Consider the following 9596-nt stretch of genomic DNA (forward strand, 5'->3'; position numbering starts at 1 on the left):
CCTGGCTCTAGAGCCCGGGGCCAGGGGCGCCTCCGTCCTGGGCCCGTCCAGGAGAGACCGGGAGCTGTGGACCCACCGGCTGGCACTGACTGGGGCCCCCACGGCTGGCGAGGAAGGACCTTTCTAGGGTTCCTTTTTTGAACATTTTTAACTTACAAATGGTGTCTTTCTTAACTGAAGTGTTTGCTGTTGCCATAAAGAAAGCTGGGTTTTGCGTAGCTCAGTGGATTGAGCGTGGGCTGCGAACCAAAGTGTTGCAGGTTCGATTCCCAGCCAGGGTACATGCCTGGGTTGCGGGCCACAGCCCCCAGCAACTGCACATTGATGTTTCTCTCTATCTCCCTCCCTTCCTTCTCTAAAAATAAATAAATAAAATCTAAAAAAAAAAAAGAGAAAGAAAGCTGGGTTTTGCCCTGGCTGGAAAGATCAGTTGGTGGGAGGGGCGTCCCGATGCACCAAGGCTGGGATCCCCGGTCAGGGCGTGCCCAGGAAGCGGCCTGTAAGTGAAGGCATCAGCAAGTGGGACCACAAATCAGTGGCTTCTCTCTCCTTTCCTTTCTCTAAAACCAATACATTTAAGAAAAAAAAACTTTTTTAAAAGGATGTTGGTTTTTGCATATAGTGTATCGAGTGTTTGTGACCAATTCTCGTTCTCACGAGAACCTAGCTTCCGCTGGGAGCATGTGGGCTGTTGCTGTGTGGCGTCTGTTGTCAGCGTTGACGCGAGGGAACGTTGAAGAAGGCTCCGGGAAAGGAAAGAACGCAGGTTCTGTTGTGCTCCACAGCCACCACCACGCCACCTGCAACGATCCGGCCCTCTGCTCTAGTCCGTGCCCCTCTCTCTCTGTCTCACCGAACTCCTGTTGCCTCCAAGGTACGCGTGTGCGGGATGGTGTGGGCAGGTGCCTGCATGCTTCCTCATTCTCACCCAGAAACAGGTTTGCTGCCGGTTCTTGTTACGTGATCGTCAAGCACGGGAGCTTCCTTGGTAGGAACTTGTTTCTATTTTTGCTACAAATGGATGCTCAACCTTATAAGTTCTTTTTCTACCTCTGGAGACATAGGATGTCCCCCCTTTGATCAGTTAATAGTGTGTTACATTATTTGATTGTGTGTGTGTGTGGCAGCCTTGCATTTCTTGGATAAATCCAGCTTGTTCGTGATGTTTTGTCTGTCTGTAAATTGATTATTTTGTTTTGCTATTATTTGCTTGAGGGTTTCTTAAAAATCTGTGTTTGTGAGTGATTAACACCATTTCCTCACACTGTCAGGTTTTGGTTTCAAAGGGAGGCTGGTTCCCTCACTGACCCTAAGGGGTCTTCTCTCCCTCTGTACCTCGGACTCCACATTGTTTGTTCCTCTAATGTAACCTGAGCAGAACTCAGCGACAAAATCTCTGAGCTGCTGTTTTCATTAAGAAAGATTTTGCCCTGGCTGGCGTAGCTCAGTGGATTGGGCGCGGGCTGCGGACCAGGCATCGCGGGTTCGATTCCCAGTCAGGGCACATGCCTGGGTTACAGGCCACGGCCCCCAGCAACCGCACATTGATGTTTCTCTCTCCCTTCCCTCTCTAAAAATAAATAAATAAAATATTTTAAAATGAATGAATGAATGAAATAAAAATATTTAAAAAAAAAAGATTTTAAAAGACCGATTGGATTTTTTTAGAAAATGAGAACTATTTGCCTTCCTTAAACTCAGTTTTGTTAAGTTACAGTTTCTGGGAATGAGTACCTTTCCTCTCACTGCAAGTCTTTGGTATGAAATAGTTCATAAGCTAGAGTTCGTCTCGGCAGCATCTTTTTATCAGTTGACTTATGCCTTCCCTTTTCATCAGTTCTGGTAGAAGCGTGTCCCTTTTATATCCCGTATCTGTGACGTCCAGCATCCAGCGTCTGTGGTCCATTTCTGATGTCTTTCTTCACTGCTGGCGGCTCTCGCTCACGACGACTTCCTTCTCCGGGTGTTGTAGGGACTTCGTCCCCCTTACTGTGAGCCCGTGTAACGTGGTGCGCTCCCTGAAGATGCTTGGAGACCTGGGTGGAAGGTGGGTTCCTCCAGGAAATTCTTGCCTTTGCTTCTGTGAAGGTTGTGGCCAACACAAAGCCAGCGTAATTGTTTACTTACCTTCTACACCGGGGAGTACGGCGCGCGCACACACACACACACACACACACACAGCTCACTCGGTTATCTCAGGGGCACACCCCAGCGAGTCACCGCAGCACGCGGAGCCCTGAGACCCCTGCCTGAGACCCCCGGCTGTGACGGAAACAACGCTGCCAGCGCCTCGGGAGCCCCCTCCTCCTCCCTCCCGCCCGCATGCGCTGCCTCCCCCTCCAGGTGACCTCCACTCTGACTTCTGCAGAAATCACTCCTTCTGCTCTAAATAGAGTTTAATTAGAGTTTAACACACAGCCTGAATGACATGATTTCATTTAGGCTGTTCTTTGAGCGTTAAATGGGTAGGATCACTGAACGGGTATATTTTGGAGAGGGGCGGCTTCCGTGGCTGAATGTTCGTGACGCGCGCTCACGTCGTGTGACGTCCTCATCGTCTTCCTCGCCGCGCAGTGCTCAGAGGGACCTGCTTCGGCGAGTCCGCCCCTTCGGCCGGGCGTGCTCGCTGTCGACAGCCAGCAGAGGGCCCTGCGCGTGGCTCTCTCTGTGCAGTTTTGCTCACATGGCTGGTGGGCATGATGGGGTTTTAAGGGTCTGAACATTCAGGAAAAGTCAAAACATATGTGGAAATGAACACACTTTTAAACCAGTAGATGAAGGAAGACACCACAAAGGAAATTAGAGAATACCTTGAGAAGGAAGGAAAGGAGGATGCCCCAAAACGTGTGGGATGCGAGGAGTCCGTGCTGGGGGTCCGCAGCTGTAGGTGTGTGCAGTGGGGCAGACCAAATCCGTTTCCTGACGGAGTGCCCGAAGGAGCCGGAAGAAGAAGAACAAACCGGATCCAGCACTGGCAGGAAAGAAAACAATAATAGAGACTAAAACAGGGGTAAATGAGACTGAGGAGGAAAAACTATCTTAGAGAAAATTAAGGACAAGTTTTTTTAAGATCAACAACCTTGACAAACCTTTAGCCAAACTGAGAATGAAAGAGGGAAGACTCCTGTTACTAAAATCCACAAAGGCCCTGCCTGGGGCCGCTTGGCTGGGCATTGTCCTGCCGGCTGCATGGTCCCCGGTTCAATTCCTGGTCTGGGCACGTGCCGGGGTTACGGGTTCAGTCCCTGATGGGGGGCGTCTGAGAGGCAACCCGTCCACGTTGCTCTCACGCATCAGTGTTTCTCTTTCTCTCTTTGTCCCTCCCCCGCTCTAAACATGAGTAAAATCTTTAAAGTCAACCATGAGAGAGGGCATGACTGAACTTGACAGGTGAAAAGGCTACTACGAATGCCTTCCTACCTGTACGCCAGCCAGTTCGATGACCTCGGTGAGACGGGCAAAGTCCTGGAAATGCAAATGAACAAAACTGACCCCAGAACATGAGCAGACCAATAAGAAGTGATATTCAAACAGCACTCAAGACCCCACCACCACCAGCACCAAAGAACCAAGGGCGAGGTGGCCTCGAGGTAGCAGGAGAAGACTTCCTGACTCACTCTGCAAGGTCGTTTTCCTCCTGACCCCGGAGCCACAAGAAGTCAGCTACAGGAGAAGGACTTTGCAGAGTAATTCCTCTCGTGAGCGTCCGTGCGGAAATCCTCGGCACGGCGCCGGTCCCCGAACTCAGCGGCTCCCGGGAAGGACTGGGCTGCACCCAGGGTTTCTCCCAGGGGTGCGAGCGTGCCCCACCTCTGAGAAGCAGTGCGGTATGGCCCATACGACCTGGCTGCCAGGTGCAGAAAAAGCATTTGACTAAACTCTACACCATTTCATGGTAGAAACACTCCACAGACCAAGAGCAACATCATAAAGGCCATGTGTGGAAGGCCGGTGGCTAACGGGTTCAGTGGTGAAAGGAGCAAAGCTTTTCCCCTGAGACGGGAGCAGGACAAGGGTGCCTGCCCACGGTTACCACCTCTGTTCCTCCGTGTTCATCTGGGATTTTAACTGGAGAAATTGTTGGGAACCGCCCTGCCTGGTTTCAGGAGCTGTAACCCCCCATGGCTAAGGCTGAGAAAGTGACCTTCAGACCATAAGCCATTAAGGAGACAAAGCTCATCTCCCTGGCAGGAGCGTCTGCTTCTGCTCCTTTTACTTCACCCTGCCTGGCCCCCAGTGCTTGGTCAGTTAGCCAATGACGGGTAAGATTCCTCAAGGGGGGGAACAACCTAAGACAGGCACAATCACAGGAGGCCCCCAAGGAAGGACTTGGGGGGCTACAGCAAAAGGGGGTGATGGACCCTCGCCCCCTCAGCTTCGACATAGCCTGAGTCCTCACTCTGTCTGCAAGAAAATCTCCTAATCTCTTGGCTGCCTTACTTCCCCTGCCTGACTTAAGCCTGAAACAGTGACAGAGGGCAGTACAGCTCTACGCTAGAAAGGGCGGGTTCCCCGGCTGATCAGGCCTAAGAAAGAATATGTAAAATCCTGAGAAACCTGCTTTGTTTAGAATGCTCTCAATTAAATGATAAGGGTCTGAGCAGGAAATGAGTTTGTTTCCCACAGTTTTGTAGCCCTTTAGCTAACAGACCCTGACTCAGAATAAGCTCTAGTAGTTCTTTGTATGTTATCTATGTTTGGTCCTCACTGCCTGACAATGATTAATGAGCTTCACCTGTGTTCCTGTGCAAATGACCCCAATAAAAACCCATTGAGGAAAAGGCTCTTGGCCCTTCTCCTTTGAGAGATCGGCCACCTTTCCTCCCCCAGCAGATCAGGTCTTGGTAGACGGATTCTAATCCGTGATGGCTGCGGGGGGAGGGGGAGGCCTGTGGGCAGAGCCCCCCAAAGAAATTATGCAAGAAAGAGGGGGCATCCAAATGTGAATGAAAAGAAAGTGTCTGTTTGTAGAATACCTGATCTTACATGTAAAGACCTTTAAGAATCCACGATGCACACGTATGACTGTTAGAGCTTGTGAGTTCAGCAAAATTGCAGGGTGCACATTCACAAATCAGCTTCTCTACACTCTATAAGTGAGTAATCGGAAAAGGAAATTAAGAGAAAATTCCCTTTTCAATTATGAAGTTCCAATTCCATTATTCTTGAAAAAGAATAATAAACTTAGGAATAAAGTCAACCCAGAAGGTGCAAAATGTGTGCACTGACGCGTGGTTGAGAGAAACATCGCCGCAGAACACCTCGGAGAGAAACAGACCTAAATACATACAAGGTGCCCCATGTGTGTGAGTTCGGAGACACTACTGTTAGAAGGACAGCACGGAGAGTCAACGCAACCCCCACGGAGCCCCAGTGGCCATGTTACAGAAATGGAAAACTCACCGTCCACTTGGAAGGGGTCGCAGGGACCCAGGATAGCTGAAGCAATCTTGAAAAAGAGCCAAGTCGGAAGATGCACGTCCTGATTTTGAAACTTCTTGCAGAGGTGCAGGAATCCAACTAGCGTGGTGGCAGCCTGTGGATGGGCCTCAGGCCAGGGGGACGAGGGTGCGGTCCAGGGTCACACCCTCCCCTCTGCGGCCAGATGACTTCTGATGAGGTTTTACGACACTCCGTGGAGAGAGAGAGGTCTCTCCAGCAAAAGGTGCCCGGAGACCTGGACCCTCACAAGTATAAGAATGAAGCTGGGTCTTTAAACCATACGCAAAAATGGACGCAAAATGGATCAGAGGCCTGGATTTAAGAGTTAAACCTATAAAATTCTTAGGAGAAAACAGGCAAATACTCTTGACCTTGGATACAGCAATGTTTTCTTAAACAGGACACCTAAAGTAGGCAAAAAGGGAAAGTTAAATTCGACTTCATTACCGTGAAACACTTGGGCAGCCACGGACCCTGTCAAGACAGGGAGGGACAAGACAGCCCACAGGAGACGGTATTTGCAACCTCACTCTCTCTGATAAGGGACGCGTAACTGTAACACCTAAAGTGCCTCTAAAGGTCAACAAGAACGAAACAATCACACCTCAATTCAAAACTTGGCAAAGGACTGAAAAAGATCCTCCTCCAAAGAAGATACACAAAGGGCCGGCGGGCGCAGGTAGGGACCGCGGCATCAGTAGTCACGAGTGACATGCAAAGCAGGACCACGAAAAGCCACCGCCTCACACACAGGAGGAGGGCTGGAACCAGAGGCACAGAGGGTCAGCCTCGGCAGGGATGCCCGGGGTGCACTGGCAGCAGAAGAAGAAAATAGTGAGGGTGCTCTGGAGGACAGTTCGGTGTTCGCCCGCGAAGGTACATATAGCGCTACCGTATGACCCAGTAAATCCCCCTCGGGGTGTATCCTCCAAAGAACCGAAAGCGGGAACGCGAGCGGATACTTTCACCCACTGCCCGGGGCAGCGGCGTGGTTCACGACAGCCAAAGGGAGCCGGCGGCCCGAGGGCGTGGGGGGGGGGTGGGTGGACAAACAGGATGTGCCGCCGTGTAGGGTCTGGGACGGAATATCCAGCTCTAAAGGAGGATGAGATTGTGGCACACACAACCTGGGGAACCTCGGTAACACGGTGCTGAGCACAGTAGGCGGGACAGACGCGACGCAGGGCGCGGCGGGAGGAAGCCCCTGCAGTGTGGGTGGTGGGGCAGCGATGGCGCTGTGATAACTCGTAGTTTTCATTCGAACGTGTCCCCTGAACTGTCACGCGGTGTGCTCGAGTGTGACAGTGTCATGTTGCAGAATGACATGCTTATGATTCTGTAGTGAGTGAGTAATTAAAAATGGGGGCGTTATGTGTGCCGGACGCTGTAGCCCAAACAGTGTACGATCCCACTGGTGGGAGACACCCAGAGTGGGCAGACCCACAGACACGGGCAGCAGCGTGGAGGTTGCTCGGGGCTGTGGGGGAGAGGAGAGGGTGGCCGTGTTTCCCGGGGACAGGGTTTCTGCTTGGGGTGACGAGGTGTTCCGGTCATGGAGAGTGGTGACGGCTGCACAAGGTTGTGAATGGAGCTAGTGTCCTTTGATTGTACACTTGGAAAGGCTGAAAATGGTAGATTTTGTATTATATATGTTTTATCACAGTTTTAGGTGGAAAAGGAATACATATAAAATTCCATATATAAAATTCAATACACGTACTCCATTTATATAAGTTTAGTCTTTATGCCTTTCTTCACTTCCATCTGGAATAATTTTTCTTTTGAACAAAGAAACTACTTTCTTTTTTTTTTTACTTTATTTATTTATTTTTAGAGAGGGGGGGAAGGGAAGGAGAGAGGGAGAGGAACATCAATGTGGTTTAGTTGTTTTATTTTTCAGTTCTAGTAGATTTTCTTTTTTAAGTTTGTCTTTAGAGAGGGGAAAGGAGGGAGAAAGAGAGCGAGAAACATGGATGTGTGAGAGACACATCAATTGGTTGCCTCTCCCACACTGGCTACTGGGGACCCAGCCCACAACCCAGGCCTGTGCCCTGACTGGGAATCGAAGCAGCGACCCTTTGGTTGGCAGGCCGGCACTCAGTCCACTGAGCCACACCAGCCAGGGCTCAAGTAAATTTTCTTTTTTCTTTATATTAAATACATGTTATTGATTATGCTATTACAGTTGTCCCCTTTTCCCATCTTTATTCCCCTCTGCCCCGCACACCCCCGCCCACCTGCATTCTCTGCCCCCCCTTAGTTCATGTCCACGGGTCGTACATGTAGGTTCTTTGGCTTCTACATTTCCTGTACTGTTCTTACCCTCCCCCTGTCTGTTTTCTACCTACCATTTGTGCTCCTTCTTCCCTGTGCCTTTTCCCCTTCTCTCCCCTTGCCACTCCCTGGTTAAGTAACTTTTCTTATAGATCTTAATTCTCCAGTGAAATTCTCCACACTTTCATCTCTATTTACACTTTTTCCCTATTTCTTGAACAGTCTTTGCCTACTAACTCCAAGTGTGACTCACCTATGAGTTTGTCTTTGTCATCTTTTTTTTTTTTTAATTTCCAGTCAAAAGGCCCTGTGCCTTGATATGCCTAGACATTCGTAATGAAAGGCGGAACTTGTGGGTAAAAAACTCGGAGCGGCCCCAGGCACTCCCTCCTGTGCTAGGCAGACAATGCCAGGGCTCCTCCCGCCGTCTCAGCAGGTGTCAGCTGTGCGGGGCTGCGTGAGGCCCGAGGGGTGGTTCCCTGCACGTTGAGGGGCCTGGGAAGGGCTTCCCACGGAGCCGCAGAGCGCCTCTCGCTGGCTAGCCCTGGCCTGTGACCTTGGCCGCCTCAGCCCCAGGAAACTGCTGGCACCTCCGCCCTGCTTTCCAGGATTTTCCCAGCCTGCCTCCCAGCTCCCCGCCCGCCCGCCGTGGGAGAGAATCTGGCAGTGACCCGAGGGAGACACCGTCGGGCTCGGTGACGGTGACGCAGACTCATCTTCCCGTCTCACTTGGGCTCCTGGCTCCACGTCGTCTCCATCTTTTTGTCTCCGGCCCCCAAAGACTGTGCCCCAAACCTCACTCCCCAGCCCCGGGCCCCGGGAAACACTCTGGGGACCGCAGCCCCTGCTTCCATCTCTCGTAGCTCTCAGCCTCCTGACGTGCGCTTTTCATAACCCACACGTGTGCAGCTTGTAGCTGTTCTGCTGAGGCCGGTGCCCACGTGGCCATCAAGACACCGCGCCGTCCCTCTCTTGGGCTGGGACGGCCTGACGGCTGCCGTGCCTGCCACTCACCCGTCCTCGCAGCTCAGTCCCAGGTGTCGGATGACCTCACCTGTCACCTGTTATTTCCCTCACAGCCTTCCCTTGCCCTATGCCAGCCGGGCCTGGTTCTTCCTTCAGTTCATTTTTTAAAAAATATTTTATTTATTTATTTTTAGAGAGGGGAGGGAGGGAGGGTGGGAGAGAGAGAGAGAGAGAGAGAGAGAGAGAGAGAGACATCAATGTGCGGTTGCTGGGGGTCATGGCCTGCAACCCAGGCATCTAGCCTGACTGGGAATCGAACCTGCGACACTTTGGTTCGCAGCCTGCACTCAATCCACTGAGCGACGCCAGCCATGGTCATTTTTTAAAATTTAATCTTCAACTGTATTTTTTCCATTATCACTCAGCCCTCTTATAGCCCCTCCCCTATCTGTTCTTTTGTTTTTAATTAAAAAAAAAATTTTTTTTTTCCTCTAACTCCTATTCGGAAGTTGTCCAACCTGCTCTCTTGAACTTCTCTCTTTTCTCTCCTGTTTTATGTCTTTTTGTTCTACCCTCTGGGTAATTCCCTTAACTTTGTTTTGCAACCCTTCTGTTGGGTTTCTTTTACAACTTCGGCTATATTTGATTTTATTTTTTATCCGCACCTGAGGACACATGTGTTGATGTCAGAGAGGGAGGGAGGGAGGGAGGGAGATGGAGCGGGAACAGAAACAGCCACGTGAGACAGAAGCACCGATCGGTTGCCCCTCGCGGGCGCCCCCGCTGGGGACAAACCTGCAGCCCAGCTGTGTGCCCCGACCGATAAAACCTCACTTTTACAGAACTACCCAACCTATGCCACCTTTTCCTGCCAGCCGGTTCCAAGAGCCCTCCAGGGTCACCAGGGCGCCCGA

Source organism: Phyllostomus hastatus, unplaced genomic scaffold, assembly GCF_019186645.2.
Source record: "Phyllostomus hastatus isolate PE091 unplaced genomic scaffold, TTU_PhHast_1.1 phas_contig_196, whole genome shotgun sequence".
Classification (NCBI taxonomy): domain Eukaryota; kingdom Metazoa; phylum Chordata; class Mammalia; order Chiroptera; family Phyllostomidae; genus Phyllostomus; species Phyllostomus hastatus.